The sequence below is a fragment of the Thermobia domestica genome, chromosome 1 (assembly GCF_964235325.1).
Source record: "Thermobia domestica chromosome 1, izTheDome1.hap1.1, whole genome shotgun sequence".
Lineage (NCBI taxonomy): Eukaryota > Metazoa > Arthropoda > Insecta > Zygentoma > Lepismatidae > Thermobia > Thermobia domestica.
The window spans coordinates 154,570,501-154,590,085 of NC_137454.1; the positions used below are offsets into that span (position 1 = coordinate 154,570,501).

General features: G+C 36.1%; 1 protein-coding gene across 2 annotated transcripts in view; it reads left to right on the plus strand.

Annotated features, from left to right (window-relative positions):
• Positions 1-1,751: 1,751 nt before the first annotated feature.
• The window catches only part of LOC145690190 (uncharacterized), a 313,493-nt gene continuing 295,659 nt past the window's right edge, over positions 1,752-19,585 (plus strand). Inside the window, exon 1 of one of the 2 annotated variants that reach the window (XM_081764836.1) lies at positions 1,752-2,101. The gene's annotated coding sequence lies outside the window, so the exon portion shown is untranslated. The remainder of the gene's footprint in view (positions 2,102-19,585) is intronic. The other variant, XM_081764845.1, reaches the window with a different exon arrangement.

Below are 19,585 nucleotides of genomic sequence, written 5' to 3' on the forward strand. Positions count from 1 at the left end.
AGCGGGGCAGTTGCCCCGGGCGCTGATAGCAAGAGGGCGCCGAACGAGCAAGAAGAAAGAAAAAGTGTTGGAAATGAGTAAACGACGCGTCGCGTCGCCCCTAAAAAGTATTGGTGCCCTCTGTTGGTTTGCAAAAAAATAGATTTGGTAAAAATTTTCTTGCTCGCGAATCAAGTTTTTTCTTATTACTTAAAAAAGTTATTATATGATTTGTTAATGACGATGTGATATACAGTGTGGTGAGTAATGACTTATACTGTACGCAGTAGCGTTTTTAAAATCAGAAGCTGACAGTCTGAAATACGTATTCGATGTTTTGATGTGTTTCAAAACAACACCGACAATATTTGTGGAGGTGATTCCTCAGATCAAGACAAGACAAAAAGTATAGACCAACCTGGGTGCACAAATGCTTCCTTTCGGAGTTATAGGCTACCGAAAACATGATAAAATGAACTTTTGAGGTTCATAGCTCCAAAACTATGGGACCTACCGTAGTCGGGTCAATTAGAAACTAATACGTGCCCCATCCAAATATCCATGTTTCAGAATCCTGCGATACATCCCCAACAATTTCTATAGAGGTAGTTGGTGAGTACTTCGAATTATATACCCGTAGCCAAACTTCCGTATCCCTAGCATTTGTGGTTTTCGAGATCTCATTATCGAAAGGATTGGAGACAAACATATAAACCTAGCATTTTAATATATAGATAGTATTGAAAATGACTATTTTTGAGTTTCTTTCTACATCGTAGACTAAGCTTGGTAATCAAATAATATAATTGTGAATATACATCTTACAACTATAGGATGTATACTATGTATCTTTGTTACTTGACATATCTTAATCAAACTCATAAATTGATGCAATATGTGTGCTGATAAAAGACGAAATAAAATTAAATTGAACTGTAGCAATAAAGCTGTGCCATGTGCGTCAATAATAATGGTTTTACACAGGGGCGGATCCAGGACCGACTTCTGGGGGGGGCGGTGGGTTGTCATACTGCTACTTTTAAGGGCTCCAAACTTTGGGATGGGTTTTATTTATATATATAAAAATAAGAAAGTTTCCTCTTCTGGGGTGGCGATCGCCCCGATCGCCCCCCCCCCCCGGATCCGCCCCTGGAAGCATTTGTGCAAGGTGTGCATAGGCCTATTGGTGATTTTGCTTGTGCGTGTTTCCCCCCGCCACCTCCCGATCTTAGAGAAAAAAAATCTTGCTGGCGTTTCTGGTTACATACTATACCAGTGGCGTATTTAGGGGGGCTTCCGGGCTTAAGCCCCCCGAAATCTTACTTACTATAGTAAAGTATATGAAATATCTTGCAGAACTTTCACATTTTCAGGCAAAGCCCCCCCTCCCCCGAAACAAAATCGTAAATACGCCACTGCATACTACGCATATGAAAGATACTATTTTACAAAACTATTTACGAAAGAAAGTTCTAAGCTTGTGAATTTTGTTGTCGGGTGCAATTCTTGATATTCAATCAAGTTCCCTTTTCCTCTGCGGTTTTCTTAAAGCTTGGGTCATTCGGGCGGACGAAGTTCAAGCTATCACCTGTTACTCGAAGCGTCAAAACTCCGGGCCATCATTTAATTTCTGCGTCGACAATAGCATGAACAAGACGATTAAGTGTTCCGACTGCTTTCGCTAACGGATGAAAAGCAAAGCAAAAGGAGGAAGGAGTAGTTAGTTGCTACATCCTCCGCAAGATGGCTTAGAGCGCCAAATGTTGAAGAGAAATAAAACTGAAACGGAAATTTTGTCTTGTCTTGGGAACGAACATGTGTTGCGGTTATGTCGCGCGCGCGCGTGTGTGTGTTTATGTATGTTATGTGAGTGCCGTAGTAGTGTTTTAAGTTCTGCCTATAAAATTCCTTTTGATGAATTCGACTAAAAGTGATGTATAATTTATTTATATTATTTTCTATCGTCCTGCAAGAAGTATATGAAGTGACAAAGATAGAGTAAGTTTTAATTCCATTCTCGGATCGTGCTTTAGTGAATCTGTTACTTTGTAGTTAGAGTGATTAATTAATTTTTCATCAGTGGATGGTGTCATTCTTTACAGGTAGATGCTCTAAAGACGAGGTAAGCAGTATCATATTTATTTACAAAGTTACATTAATAACTATTTAATAACATCCATAACATTTAATGAAGGTGTCATGTCATGATTTCATAACATTTTGCGTAATTGTCCATGTTCATTAGCTTTGTTTTGGCTTCACTGTCTATTGTAAACAAAATGTTCTATACAGGGAACATAGTACGTAACATTCATCTTCAGCTTCAATAAGATTTACATCATATATCTTTTTTCTTTGCCTGTTGAGCAGAGCAGCGAACTCTTTTATTTGCAGATGGTGGTATCCTGGAATTGTTCCGAAAAGGAAGAAAAGATTGAAGGGGGGAGGACTAAACCAAACATGTTTGTCTTTTGAACTTCTTTCCCACGGTCTTCAGGTGAGAAAATACGGAACTGCATACAGAAAGATTTATTTACACTGCACAACAGAAAAATTAGTTTGTTGGAAATTTAATGTACCTGTCATCAGTGACTAGATCATATGAGATGGGATCTAGAGTTTAACGTAGAATTGAAACCATATGATTCTCAGTGAGAAACGAGCTGTGATACCTTGGACCGGCTTATTTTGTTTGGAGTTGATGATAATGCCGTACTCAAGGGAGGTTTGGGTTCAAAGTAAATGGCCGTCAAAATAAACACTTTATCATATTAAGGTATACCTACACACACGAACACCTGAAGTTATATGAGCTTGAAAGCTTGACCCCCTCCCCTCTTGAGCTTCTGCGTATGTCACAGGTTGATAAACATACATTTCCAGCGTTGAGGTTGCATAAAATTTGTCCAACACTTTTTGTTTGTTTGTTCCTGTTGTAAAGGAAAAAGGATGAGTTTATTATTTATTAATATACTGTATTTTGTAATTCCACATGTCTATTAACATACAAAAAAGATTTAAAATGTATATTAGCTATAAAAGTATATTTCGCAATTATATACTTTTATTTATTTTTACAATAATGTATTATAATAAAAGTAAACCAAAAACATTAAAAGTTGCGATAAAATTCAATTTTTAACCAAGTGTTTCTTTTAATCCTTGGGTTGTGGCTGTGGTTCCCAACCGGTATGTCGCGACATACTAGGGTATCGCACAGTCTCATAGGTTGTGTCGCGAAAATTTAAAATTTAAAAATTATAAAGCATTTGATAATTGGGCTATTGTTTAGCTTTGGGGGAACAGGTTTCTAATCGACTTTTTTTTGCAATATTCACATTTGGTTAGGTTAGATTAATAACATTTAATTCAGACAGTATTGCCAAGCGAGCGTTAGCAAGTGAAGGCGGGTTAGAGTTCCGCAGGGCACGTTTTTTTTCTGTCTTCGCTAGTGTTAATCCCCCATTACTGATCAATTACCGATAATTATTTAAAATCAATTTTGAGACAGACTATATCAGTCAAACATCTCCAGCGGTAGAAACATGGGCGCCGATCTTGAGAGGGACGGGTGCCTCCCATTGTATTTACGAATATATAATATTACGCATAATTTGAATGCAATTTGTCTTAAAATCCTCATATATATACCTTCTGCATCTGAATGCCGCTAACCAAATTTACAGAGAAATCGGCGCCCTTGGGTAGGAATAATATTCAGTAGTACATAAAGTCACTACTTTGTAAAGTTATAGGCTTACACTATAATAATAATAATAATAATAATAATAATAATAATAATAATAATAATAATAATAATAATAAGCCAATACAAGTGTATCGCGATGTTGTGGGCGTTTAGTAAAGTGTGACATCATTCAAAAATGATTGGGAACCACTTGTATATTGTTCAGGCAATATACTATTTATGAAAGTTGAAGCAGTGATTTATTAACACTTTTCTCCCTGACTATAGTATATTTTCATTTACCCATGTCGAAGAAATAAAATGGAGGGAAGCTTTGGTCTCTTAATAAAATCAGTCGTAATCACGCATCTACAAATATTGCCGAAGTTCAATGTGTGATAGATGATATCATATGGTAAGTAGGCTACTACATTTTTCAATGTCAGTATGAGTTTATAGTTGACAGCATAATATTGGTTGCATGTCCATAGTCAGAACACTAAGGCAGGGGGCCGAGATATATTTTTTGGGGGGAGGACATTAACTTCAGTTTGCCTCACATTCTTTGACTTGCTTTTTGAACATATTTATCTAAACAAACAACTGAAGGTTTCAGGGGGCTGAACCCTCCTGACCACTTCCTAGCTTCAATACTGGTTGGCGCTTCCTCGCGTTTTCTCTCAATATATTCATTCCACCAAGTTTCATGATAATATATTTGTATTTCTCATCTCTCTTCGTTAGCCGACGGAGCATAACTGCGACACGTAAAAACTGAAGATTTCATTTTATTTTTAACCTTCTGAGTCAAAATGAAATACAATTAAGTATTGAAAATATAGTAATTTAAATCAATCTGTTTCTTCATGACCAAAATGCAATTTAAGGAACGTGCACAAAATTCTTGGGTGGAAATCTGATGGATTCCTATATTTATATGATTCATTTAAATATATTTTAAAAGTCCAATTTATCCCTAATTACATATGGTGTTCTGGCCCGTGAAGCTAAAAGACACTACATGTTGGTCGGATGGGGAGAATTTTGGTACATTGGCTGTAGATTGCTAACTATGCCAATTGATCCAAGCCAGTGTTCACAATTACTTCAATGTTGCGGACCCTCACCTTCAAATTTTGGTATCTGCGTAGAAGTGATAGTAGTAGTGGACAGGTACGTAGCATCCTAATTAAATATTAACAAGGATTAAATTATAAACTTTCATTTTTTTAGTTTAATATCCCACGGTAAGAAGCCAAGGCTAAGAGAGACAGTGATGATGAGATTAATGATAATGGTGGAATGACAAAAGTGAGAGGAAACGAGAGAACCTCTGGAAAGTCCAACCACGCGGTGTTTGCCTCCACAAAGTCCACTTGATAGAGGTGGAATCGAACGAGGCACTCACGTCGCCAGAGGTGAGCGTTCTACCACTGAGCCACCGCGCCCCTAATTTATATTATAATTACACAACGTACAGAACATGCATACAGAAAACCTATGGTATCATTTGCATCTTTTTGTAAATTATTAGATTTAAATAATATCACGGACTCCCAAAATTTGTTCCACAGCAGACTAATAATGGGAAACACTGATCTAAGTAGGAAGCCGGAGGAAAAGTGTTCTTGAAGAACCCCACATAACACGCTACGTCCCTGGGATGTCCCATTTTGATCCCAATCATCCCATTCGGTTCCCGGGATTATCGTGACAATGAGAAGACATCCCATGGACGTCCTTCATGGGACGTCCTGAAGGATTTCCATGTAGGATGTCCACGGGACGTCTCAGATGGGACAGGAGGTCCGAGGGAAAACCAATAGACATCCCTTCGTGGTCCCGTTGAATATCCCGTATCCCGGGATATTAGCGGACATCTGGATTTCCCGCGAAAATCCTGTGGATGTCCCGGGAGCACATTCGGGTAATCCCCGGATGCCCCGTCATCCGTTGCGGGCTCAGTATCGGACATCCCGTGGACGTACTTGTGCTATGTGGGACAGCAGCAATTTTTCCTACGTCAAGTTGGTAGTCATACTAATTAGTCGTCAACTTGCTGTTGATTCTAGGTTTTATCAGCGTGACTTCATTGATCGGAATATTTTGGTGTGGAAAGCAACTGGAAACTACTACGTATTTCTTCTAGTTTGCCAAGAAGGAGACGGTGACAGATTAATAATAGGGTCAATGGTGGCTCCAGATTTTTATAAAAGGAAAGTGACATCTGCAGTGTTAGCGAAACCAGATTTTCTTCTCCTCTCTGCAAACTCTTACCCCTCGAATTTGGGGGTTCTAATAATTTTTCGCTTGATGACATTCTTTAAATTCTGATGGAAGGCACAAATATTATAGGAGAAATAACAATGAATTGCATAATCGTATCTAGTATATGTCTCACATACATAATTACTGAACTTAATTTTAAATACTTTATTGAGTACAGAGAATTCAAACTATTCAAAAAATGGAAAACAATTAATATTTTCAACACTGCTTAACCTTTCCTTCAATTAAAATGTCTTAATTAACTCTTCAATCAGTTATTTACATATCCAACGGTGTAATTTGAAATTGATACAAAATCTATGTACACTTAAGTAATAGTTAAACGTTAACTAGCTTCATTTGTCGTATAACATTTATTAACTTGTAAAATAGGAACATATAACAGTTGCATGATGCATGGGCGTCTCTGGCGGGGGGACGCGTCCCCCCAATATTTTGAAATACGAAATATTCAATATTTTATTTTAATTTAATTTATTTAGATACTCACTAGCAGTTAGATCATTTCCTTTGATGTCCCCCCCAAATTTTACATGCCAGAGACGCCAATGGCATGATGCATTGAAATTCAAGTATTCATTCGATTTCGATCGTTTCTATAACAAATTAGTGATTCATTCGATTATTAATTTTCAGCGCCAAGTCGCAGATATACTGTTTAACGTACGTAGAATCTGAATCACACCTCCTCCCTCTTGGAATCGAACCCCGGCTTTAATGCTATTTGGTAGGTATACGCTCGACCATTTTCAAAAATGTAGCGTAAATCTACCCGCATTTACGCTCAGTTTTTGAAGGTAACTATATGTTAGTCATAAAATATTAGGTGAGTATGCGCGATATACTCATATATACATTCCTACTCGGGATCTCATGCCGAAAACGCGTTTGCTAACCATGTACCTACGGGGAACACCAAAATATGCATGAAATTGTACCGGAAACCGAATTTATTGAACTTCCTTGAGTGTTCCCCGCCTTGAACATACTTTACATGATGACTCAAATGTACGTTAATTCTGACCTTCAGGCTACTATACTGAAAACAAAAAAAGCTATTCAATTCATGTTTATGTAGCCTGTCTGTTTGTAAACTTTTAAAATTATATTTTTCGTCATTTACCTAGCTCTATTTATTGATTGTGTTTTATAGTTATTTATTTGAAGTACACTGCAAAAATAAAGAAACTACTTTTAGACACAGTAGAATACTTTACACATTACCAGGCCCTATCCAGGGGGGGTCTAGGGAGGGCCGCCCCCCCCTAAATTTTTACTGGCCCCCTCTAAAAATTTTCACGGTAGGCTTTTAAATGAACTATAATATGGGATGAACTAATATTTTTGGATCGGGCCCCCCTAACTTCCACCGGGCGCCCCCCTACGTTTTCAGGCTGGCTACGGGCCTGCACATTACCGACACTCTTTGAACGCCTCCAGATTACACATGTTCACCCCTTTTAGATACTGTGTTTTCCAAGTATGTCCCACATGTTTTCGAACTCTTTGCCAAGAAGAAGTGTTTTAAATAATTATATCATACTAATACTGTTTTTAGAGAATTAACGTTTTTGGACACGCGAAAGCACACTTTATAAACGCTATTTCATCAATTTTCCCCTCAGCATCTGTACTAAAAGTGTTTACATGGTGTTTTATTTTTTATTTATTTATTTTTTTTACAGTGTTTTTTACTTGTGGCTTCCCATGCAAGCTTTCACAGTAACTTTCAGAACTAAATCAATTTAAAATGTACTTCCAGTATATACATTCTTTCCTTAAATGCTTAAAAGAAAAAGGTTACGTATACATCAGGTGTTAAATTCCGAAATCCTAAAATGCATTAAGATTTTTTAACCTCCATAAATAATTTATATATGAACGTTGTAAAGGAAACACAATCCTTTATTGAAGTAGCTCTGTAGCCCTTGAAACAATGTGACTCATTATTTCTCCTGCGAGAAGCAAAGCGAAAATTCCTCCTTCAAGGCCCTCCCTTTTCCCATGCAGTGAGAGACAGAGCTTATACTGAGGATCCACCTTATTTCCTTCTCTCCCGTCTGCAGCAAGAAGGTAGGAAGCGAAAGGTTTCAATTAAAATAAAATGTGTGATTATATTGTATGTGAGGTCAGGCGTTTAAAGAACTGTTCTGTGATAGTATCGTCGCTAGAAAGAGCCAAGCCAGAACACGAGAACAGAAGGTAACATCAGGCATTGTGATTTGCACTATGTTGCCATATCTCACATGGATATCGATCAGGGTTGTAGGTTCCGTATTATAATAACTATTTTTTTTACTGCTATCTTTCCTCGTTCGTTACAGGAATGTCCATTAATGTTTTTCTTTCTAAATATTTTTCTTCGTAATATATAAGATTGCATGTAACGTAACTACATTATAGAGCCGCCACTGAATAGAGTAATTTGATAAATAAATTGCTTTAAGCATAATAAATCTAAAGTTTACAGAAGTTATTGACTTCTTCACATAGCTATATATCAGATTTCAATTTGTACTCTTCCATATAAAGCAAAGTACAATAATAATACGAAGCGTATACAGTCTTGTAAATAGTTGTTACGAAAAAAGTGTTGCTCTTTTGGTTTGCAGTTTGAAGATTCTGGGTTGAAACCTCACAGCCGTGTTTTTTTTTGTTTTTGTGTGTGTGTGTGTGTGTGTGTGTGTGTGTGTGTGTGTGTGTATGTGTGTGTGTGTGTGTGTGTGTGTGAGAGAGAGAGAGAGAGAGAGAGTGTGTTCCCGGTTTCACCAGACGAAAACCGGAATGGTATCTTGGAACAGTCCCTGTCGGACTTTATTTCAGGTGCTGATTATTTTTAGTAATTTCCATGAAAATTGGTAGAGACTTATGCAGGGGGTGGGTCCTGACAGGCACGTAGCAAAGGGGTGTTCGGGGGTCCGGACCCCCTTCGAAACCGTAAATGAAAAAATTAAGGAACGATGAAACAAAAAGGAACGAGAAAAAGGAGAATCAGCGTTAAAAATATTAAACTACAGCAAACGTTTTGTTACTCTGTTTTGTGAGGAGCTTTGTGTGGAGGAAACGGAAGGGGTTCAAGTTTAAAATGTACATTATTGCAACGGAGCATTCCGAATTTCATCTAGCTCCATGCTAATCCTATGGACTATAAATGACAATCGATAAACTGGTTCGATCCGATAGACTCTCAGGTAGAACTTAAGAAATACCGACAATCACCAATAATATCAGCCTGGCAACATAGATTCCAGCGTATTAAAGGAATTTTCAATTTCGCAGCAACACTAATCCATTTTATAGGATGTCTTTACTGCCAAGGAGATCTCATTGCCATCCTTGACGGCATTAAACGAAGAAGAAAAAGAAAAAAGAAGACAAGACGAACCGAGTTCGAATGACCTGAAAGACTATATCTTTTGTCAATATTTTAAAAATATTCTTTTACTGGAGATTTCTTTATAGTTTGTTATTAAAATACTTACTAACATATCCTCATTTTATTGTCCTAATAAATCAATATAGGTATGTTACCAGTAAAATATTTTAGATTGATCAAGCCCCTGGTGTGTATTTCATGTCACGACCCCCCCCCCCCCCATTACGAAATATTGACTAAACAAACTAATATATGTTGCCAGTAAAATAGTTTAGAACGATCCAGCCCCTGGTGTGATAACCATAGTGTTTCGTCACGGACACCCCATTACGAAATCCTGGCTACGTGCCTGATCCTGAGGGTCTGAACATCCCGAAATCCTGACATCTCTGTAAATTTAATATAATTTTAGGGATGATTTTACAAATTTTAATTTAATTTATCCTAATTGAATCTGGACCCACCGAAGTGCTTTGGACTCCCCCTGACATAAATTCCAGCGTACGTGCCTGGTTGTGTGTCATATCTGATTTGTAGCTGTGTGACAATAGAGCATATTCTCACTAGGAATGCAACCCGGAACCACTCACAGAATAGGTTAAAATGTTAATCATTCATTTGATCGAAAAGTTCCTGGAGTATACGTACAAATCTAGATTACCTAGTACATAAAAGCGTGAACGAGGGGTGACTCACCATGACAAAGTGTTCACCTCTAGTGCGTAGGGTCCCTGGTTCGATTCCAGCTCACGCCAAGTGGACTTTGTGATAGACAAACGCAGTGTGCGTGGGTTTTCTCTAGGTTATCCCGTTTCCCCTCACTTCATTCATTCCAATATTGCGTTCATTTCTCATCATCACCGTTTCTTCAGCGCAGCCGGCATAATCGTGGGACGTAAAACTGAAAGAAAACCGTGAACGCTTCAAATCAATGTTATTACTACACAATAAAATAAAAAAAAAATGGTCAATTACTCAGTAGAAAAAAGCACAACCAAATGTAGCTTAATCCAGTTCTAAGGGGATTTAAAGAAAAGAAAGGAAAGGAAAGAACTTTGATCCTGAAACAGAAATCAGTCTCCATAAACTCCAAAATAGATTACCTTTCCTTTGCTTAGTAACAACAGCATGAATGAAATCAATTCCAAAATTGTATCAAATGAATGTTGAAACTTCCTGTACATTATTTTAAATATATTCACACTCACGCTATTTGCCTTTTTTTCGTTCTTTTCTTCTTTTATTTTGCTCCTTCGTTAATTTTTTAGCCAACAGGGAAGTGTATAAACATGGCTATTTCTACCTCACGCTGGGTACATGGGAACAGTTTGCGCTAGGTAACGAATAGCATTCCTCTGGTCACGAACAGGTAGTTTTGGGAGGAAAGGTCTCGTCGTCTTTCATTAAAAAGAAAGAAAGAAAAATTCTCTCTCTCTTATCTAACGGCTTTTGTTTCGTAGATGGTAAGAAGTATAGAGAAAGAGAGAGAGAGAAAAGGCGAAAGATGCAATTCTCAGAACAAATATATTTTAAAAGTTGTCGTGCATTTAAGTTCTGTGTTTCCTGACGGCATTTTACGCGGCTTTCTACTTTGTATGTAATTACAATTAGTAATAAGTGAAATGGTGTAATTAACATTGTTAATACCAGACACTTTCGTTAAACAGAATGACGACATGTCATTTATTTTAAAAGTATTTTTGCATGGTTTAAGAAACTGGGCCATGTCATTTTTTTTAAAAAAAAATGTCTCATTACTTTTTTTTTGTAAAAAAAAGCTCATTGGTTGAAAATAATATTCGGTAATAATTTAATTTTCTTCTTATGAATGTTATAACGAAGAGGCGTTAAAATTAAATACCGTACAAATACAAAATAACTATTGAATAAGAACTGTGGTTCCATTAAGAGCAAAACTGGGAAGAAGTATTAGCGCATTTTAATAGTATGCAGAAGCTTTATGCTGAAAAAAAAATATAAATCGATGAGAATTATTATTATTCTTTATTAATTTCAGAATTAAATGAGAGTGTTCACCTCTGGTGCATGGGGTCCTTGGTTCGATCCCAGCCTGCGGTAAGTGAACTTTGTGGTGGACAAACACTATGTGGGGTTTTTCTCGGAGTTCTCCCGTTTCCTCCCACTTCCTTCATCCGACCATTTCATTCATTCTCATCATCACCGTCTCCTTTAGCCTAGCTGGAGTAACCGTGGGACGTAAAACTTATATATTTCACTTTATTTCACTTGTAGGATATTTCTCATTTGAGTCGCTTACAACAGTAATATTGGCAAAACATTCTAGGAGTGTGCCATAAATCTTTTAAATATCAACAGAATAATCATGGACATCTATACTGTATAGAGGAAGGTTACCTAAGAGCACGCACTTAATATTCGTCTTGAAAAAGCTCCAAAAATAATGAAGCAAAAATTATATAAATTGAATATAATTTTAATTGAAGGTTAAGCTACATTGTAAGAAATGGAAAACTTTACTACTAAATGTAGATATGGAGATAAACCTTAAAAAGTGAAAAAACCGAAATGCGTACTCTTAAGAACCACTATCCCAAAGAGTGCGTTTCGTGGTCTCTAAGAGGGCGCACTCAACACCTATCATACTTGAAACCCACATCCCCTTTGTAAGGCGAACACTGATCGTGTCACCATCGTTCACAATTAATGCACTGAATCCAGTCCTCGTCAATTGGTTCTTCATACAATTCGTGACACATTGGGCTTGAAATTTGGTTGATCTCAGCTGCAGTTTTCTCTGTTGAAGTGAATGGTTCATTGAGATGATGAAAAAGTTTTCTCTTCGACTTAACATTTCCTTTAATTCGTTTGCTCTGAAGGACCTTGTGAAATGAGGCAGTAGTAAAAATTTCAGATCGACGTTTGGTACGTGCAGTTTTTCGTATTTCTTTTATTTCGGAAGAGGAATGATGCATCTCGGATGAACAGACGTGTTTGCAGTTGCGGCGTCTGTACGTGCGGCGTCTGTACGTGCGACGTTTGGTACGTGCAGTTTGTCGTAATTTTTTCATTTTGGAAGAGAAATTATGTATCTTGGATGAACAGACGTATTTGAAGTTGAGGCTTCTGTACGTGTAAGATCTTTCCCTTTCTCTATGGTAATCGGAGCCATGTTTCGGTCAACATTTTCCTTTGAAACACTTCCAGGATTTTCATTTTGATCATTTCCTTCGTTCATTTCCTCACTGCTTAGGATGTCGTCGCCATACCATGAAAGGCAATAGCAAACTGCCATGGATCCACCACGCCTGAGGATCTTCGGGCAGAACAGAAGATCATTATCATTATCATTGTAATTTAAGAAATTCTGTAAATTGAAAATACTTCTTATAGAAGATTTACAATTGGTGCTTGAATCGAAGACAAACGATTGCAAATAATTCTACAATCCATTAAAACATTCTGTTACATTCCGCTTTCTTAAACTAACTACAGAGAATAACCATGTAGTCTGTATGATTAATGGCGCTACCCACTCACACACTTAATGAAGTTATCTCAAGGAGTACGCGCGCGCTCTTTGGTAACTCATTAACGCACACTCTTAGGGAAACAGCAGTCTATTCGAGTGAAATTCATCCAGGTGGCTGCATATGCAAGACCCACGAAACTAAGCCTTGCTAAACAATTCTATATATATTCGTGTTTTCTACCATGCAACAAAGGTACTGTAGTTAGCTATTATATCAGAAAAATTTCTTAACTAAGAGTACTAAAATATTGCATCAAGAATTCAAAAAAGTTATTTTTATCTGTATTTTCTGTTTGGAGAATACAGGGAAGTACCACAAGGGAAGTAGGAACTAGACACTGCTGACCTAGTGGTACAATAAATCTCTGTTAGATAGATAGGCTAGAACCTACCTTTAAGCAGAACAATCACATGTATATACACATATTATACGGAGCAGAAATGTGGCCATTACAAGAATGCAATGAAAAACAGTTGCACTGTAAGACTTGTCAATCAGATTACAATAAATTACTGCCAAATGTGCTGTCAGACAACCTCATTAAATTATAAGGTGTGAATATGAATCATATTATAGAAAAGAATGGTTGTCATTATAATTAATCATGGTTTTAGTAACAGTCGTTATCAAGGGCGCCTGAAGAAAATTTTCTAGGGGGAATCACACTGTTTACTACATTACATTTGGTATTTTTATTTGTATTACGAAAATTGTAAGAAATTTAAGTTGTTACAATCGTGCAGTCATGTTTTCGTGAACCAGAGGGGCGGGCCCCCTGCTTCCCTTCGGGCACGCATAGTCATTATATTTAATATGGAGAGTACGTTGCTCATTGTATTAACGTTGACGTATTAATAACAACGAGGTTATGAAAGATTTAGCAACAATTCGTTGTAATTAATTAAGAAACTTCATTGTAGAAGTCTTTCGAATGTGGTATGGAGAAGAATGAAGAATTTTCTCATTGCTATAGATTGCTATAAATTGCTTGAGATTGAACCAGACACTCCTCGCACGAGGAGCGCTATACCATTGTATCCCTCCAGAAAATTAGCTGATAGGACACTTTGGTAACAATTTTCAGGGATACTTAATTTTTGACGTAATGTAAAAGGTAAAAAGGAGATTCAAATGAATAAATGGAACATCTTAATGTTTTAACAAAAGAGACACTGACCAAAGCTTAAAACTTTACTTTATTTTAAATTATAATTTGTAACTGTTTCGGATATCTAGCATATCCTTCTTCAGACACGATCGAAATTAATGAAAATACAGACATATATATAAATGTTGTTATAACAGAGTTTAAATTCTTTTTTCATTATTATTTAAACTCTGTTATAACAACATTTATATATATGTCTGTATTTTCATTAATTTCGATCGTGTCTGAAGAAGGATATGCTAGATATCCGAAACAGTTACAAATTATAATTTAAAATAAAGTAAAGTTTTAAGCTTTGGTCAGTGTCTCTTTTGTTAAATCAATTAACCCAAAGCCATGAATAGTCTTACTATCTTAATGTTACGTAAAATGAAGAAGTTGATTCGTATGAGTGAAAAGTTTTCAGTTGACAAGAAGTATCCTGCCAGTGATAAAGGACCATACTTTTTAGTAGGAAAATATCTGCTAGTCAGCCATATAGAATAAACCTAATACCAAAGTTGGACCTTTCCTTATAACGAAATCAAGAACGAGTTTATGCTGTCAAACTAGCAACTTTTTTTTTTTTTTTTTTTTTTTAAATTTAACACGTCTTCACAGGTGACTTCCTGTGTATACTAGTATCAGCATCTTAACTATTACTGCTTCTAGGAATGATTTCGAAAACTGCAGGGGCCTGATAACTTTGTATGTAGTTTCCTACGGCATCAGGTTATCGCACCCTGCGTGGAATACCTCCTCCCGTGTTTCTGAAGTATTCCTTCTCAACGAACGTTGCAGAGCGAGCTAAAGACGTGACAAGGCGTACGAGAAAGGTCGCTTTAGTAGTTGTTAACTGACTGGATACTTATGCATGCTCATAGTTAGGAAGAGAGAGAGGATAGTCGGAAAAGAAAGAGAAAGACGTATAAAAATTAATCTTTTTAAATTTATTTTTTCTCTTTCTTCCCAATTTTTCCTTTCCTGTACATTTTGATCATAATCTGAAATTATGGGAAGAGCTATGCACGTATATTGGGTCTGAAAAGACTCCAGTTTTAATCTGCTTTCCAATCGGTTCTTCTTTTGTTTCTCTGCCTTTCTCGTACTTTTCAGTATTACAATGAAGTTACTGTTAGTTTCACATGATTAAGTTTTTGGTCGACCTAAGAGGATTACAGAAGGTACAAAAGCTTCCACAACACGAAACAAGTTAGAAAAACCTTTCAAAGCTGTTGTAGAGTTAATTCCAGATAATGCCTAAGATAAAGGTTTTAACTTGTATTGGAATTTTGGTTAATTCTGATTGCTTAGGCTATTGTTCAATGATTTGGGAAACGTATACTATATAGTATAGAGTGTCGATACTATATAATACATATGTTTTTAATATAACAGAATCCTCATTATATTGTACTTGTACATCCAATGTAATGTACATTTGTTGTTTTAAGACTAATCAACAGGAAGAAGTTAACCCATACAGTACTTATTAGGTAACACACCGAATTTCAACATATGCAAAATCTACACACAACTTTCCTTAGCCCTAATGTTAGTTAGGATACAAATTCACAAATAGTCGACTTCTTCCATTTTCCATCTTTATTAATGTTTACATCTAAATTACTACACTACAAAACAATTCTTGATTATATTACTTAGTGATATAGGTGAGTGGGACCTAGGCTGGGACTTTAGGTCTGCACCTTGAACATATAAAACCTCAATGGATTGGTCAAACATGACGTACTTCCGTCAGTACATCATGTGTTATTTACTTCCGACAAGGTTCCAAAAAACGTGTGCTAAGTATCGAACTTACACATGTTTTATTTTATGGCCTATGAAGAGGGCTCCCAGACGACCCGGTATAGTTGGGACATTTCCGAACTCACATAACCTGTCCCCCAGAAATTATTCGGGACTCCAAATGATCCGGTTTCCCTCCAAAACACAAATTAGTATCGTTCATGCAATATTTAAAATAATCTCACTTTTATTAGTCATCGATACTCTACTAATACGAATAACCCAGTGTTTAACACTCACGTTTGGTGAGTATTGACATAGTTAATTCTGGTATTTTAGCCAGAAACAAGTGCCAAGATAAGTATTAATATGCTGTAAATGATCATAAGGTTTTTTTTTTTTTTTTGTCTATGAATCTACCTATGTCTTACCTATGAATCTTATAACAAAAGACAGAATTATAGTTTTTATCTACAGTACATTCCAAAACAATAATATGTAAACAATAAATAGATCAAAGATAAAGTAAGACAAAGAAGCGTAGCTATCCCATACAATTAAATGTGAATTACATCATATTACTAGCCTATGTTTTCTTTACCGAGGAACTGAAATTGCAATTTTTGAAACCTTGCATATTTGTTGTCACCGGAAGTGACGAAATTACTGGACATACACTCTACACCGCTCCCTAATAATCATTTATCTCCAACAAAACCCTCTTCTACTATTTTATCCTTTGTAATTAAAAGTTTTTTCTAGTCTTTTTTTTTTTTTTTTTTTTTTACTTCTCCTGCGAGGGATGCGCACGAGACAAGATTTGTGGCTGTCTCGACTCGAAAATGTGCTGTAAAGGTCATGTCTTGACTCGAAAAATGTATATTTCTCTATTGGAAGAGCCGTGTCTCGATTCGAATTTTGTCAGGAAAATCCTGTCTCGACTCGTCTCGTGCGCATCCCTATCTCCTGCGTAGCATTAGTTTTCACCGTTAACTACTTTTAAGTTACAAGAACTTCGGTTTTGAGTTGGGTATCTACCTAGGTATTTTTCCGCGTACTTCGTGTTGTCTTACACTTATATTTCTTTTAACCGACGTTAAAAAAGGCGGCGGTCAGTTTAACATCTACGTATATATGCTAGCGATTATATTGAGAGCCGTTGGTGATTTGTCGACAAGTTTTTTCACTAATTCAATAAGCTATTTCAAGGAAGGATCTTACATGTAAAATGTTTAAAATAATAATAATAATTAATTAATTAAAAAAAATAATTCCTAAAGCGCATCGTAAAAATTTATCCTGAAATAAGCGGCAACCAGATAATCAACAAAATCAAGTGAGTTGCATATAGATAAGGGGTTAATAAACTTTTGTAGCCGCTTTCTCCGAATGGTTTAATGGTGTTTGGTGATGGGTGTCCAGATCATTGTCGATGTCATGGCTGCTCATATCCCGATCAAGTTCACATTTTGCCAGAATGTCACCAACTTTTTCTGTGATTGATCGCCCACTCTGAGGAGCACTTGGAGACCGAAATTACCAGAACGAAAGCGAATATGAACCATCTTTTAGCTGTTGTTTTTAATCATATATCTTAACTATGAACAGCACAAATTTCTTCACAGGCCTGCGTAGCATTTGTGCTCTTACAGAAATAAAATTGTAAAATGTAGCCTAGTTTTACTGAAATTTCACTTATCGTCACGGCGTAATATCTTACGTCTGATTATAAGAATTGCAGTACTTAACATCTACTAGCTTCAACTGTCGATTGTCAAATAACGTTAGATTGCACCCGCTGCAACACATATACCCCTCGATTTGGGACACTAACACAATCTTGTGCGTATGTGATATCTTAATGCGGTTTCCACTAATGTATTGACCTATTCCTAAGAAGCCATATCTTGCGCTACCTACAATAAAAATATTGCAATAATTTTGATAATTAATTAATACTCATTTGTTCACGCATGTTTCGCAAGGAAACCATTTTATAGGAAGTGTCCTATTTTTGGATAAAGACTCTTACTGGAGTAACGGAAAAGTGGAATTAAAAAACAAAGAAAATTTTAGAAAATAACTTACGTCATAAACGCACTAACAGGCAAAAAAATAATTCAAATAAAAATTTTTTAAAAATAAAAGTAACCAACTTAAAAACACTAAAATGAACAAAATAATAAAAATGCTAAAAAGCGGAAAATAATAATAAAGCACTTCCAAACATTAATGCATCATAATATTACCATCGATTTTTTAATAGATGTTAGTAATAAATTACTTTCTGCTTTTTAGTGCTTTTTTTCAGTTGGTTCATTTTATCAGCTAAAATGCCCGTTCTTCGCACGGGGAAAATTGGTTATGGAAAGTACTTCAACTCCTTCGTCCCTTTGGATGTGCCTTTCAATTAGTTTTAATGATAAAAACTCAAGACGCTTTATTTTTTAGATAAACGTTGTATCGCTTTATTCTCTAGGGATACACCCTTCGACCAAATTGACATGATAAAAAAAAAAGCTTGAGGTAAGCATTATGTTCCAAAATTAATTTCAAAAGGTCCAATAACTCTTGCGATTCGGTCACAAACACAACAGACGTCAGTTTCTTAATATGACCTCTTTCCCTGTTAAAAGCGAAATTTTCCAGAATACCTGTCCGCTTGTCGTACTATTCGACTAAGCTTGGGCTTAAACGTTATCGGGTATGTCAACAATCAGCTTACCGACCCCATATACTATGGGTTCGACAGTAATCTTAGTAATTTTAGACATTTTATTTTTCATCCTTTCTCTTCCTCATGGCAATGAGAGCTGAATTTGAGCTTAAACGGCATCTGAAGTGTCACTATTAATCTTAGGAGTAGACTATATATTCGACGCTTAATATCGGTAGTTTTCGATTATTTTCATGCCTCAGCTCTAGGGGTGTCTTATCGTAGAATTTTTTTTCGGATTGTAAGCTTTATGTGTACCGAATTTGGTTGAACTTGCTCTACGCTGGCATACACACATACACACATTATATATATATATATATATATATATATATATATATATATATATATATATATATATACATATATATATATATATATATATATATATATATATATATATATATATATATATATATATCTTTTGGTGTGGGAGACCCGGGATCGATTCCCGGCGGGAACTCATATGGTTCGGATTCCACGTTAATCAGTAGGTCCGCGTCTCATGTAGCCTCGCTGCTGAAAGGGACGCTCAGCATTAAATCGATCAATTAATTTTTATACCTTTTATATATAGATTATCTGTATCGACGATTTCTGATATTTCGAACACAACCATTTGGCTTAGAAATCATGCTTCCGATGTTTTGTGTCCTTTGAATTGCCGTTAGTAAATTTATAGACTACTAAGGAAGGAGCAAGAAAAGATACTTGACATCGAATTAGAAAGTTTCATGTTGGGCTTCAGACCATTTCAAAGAGAAAACTCAAATAGTTTCAGTTTGTTTAGACTATTAGCTATGAGACCGGTGTGAAAAAATGGTAAAAACTAATGATTAGCTAGAAGCTGGGTGCTAAATCTGGAGGAATATGGCTAAATTTCCCTCCCTAATACTGTTAGAATAAAATTTCTGCCATTAATAATTTATTGGGGCGTGTGAATAAAGTGACACTATCGTTAGAAGTTTACAAATTGATTACAGTGATTCAATGTAACTAACATATATTTCATATGTTAAACAGAATGAGAACTAGTGGTTAGAGGTCTGTGTTCAATTGGCCCTCACACTGTGAGTTGAATGCGAATGGAGATAAGACGAAGGTCAGTTGGTGTGGGTATATCGAA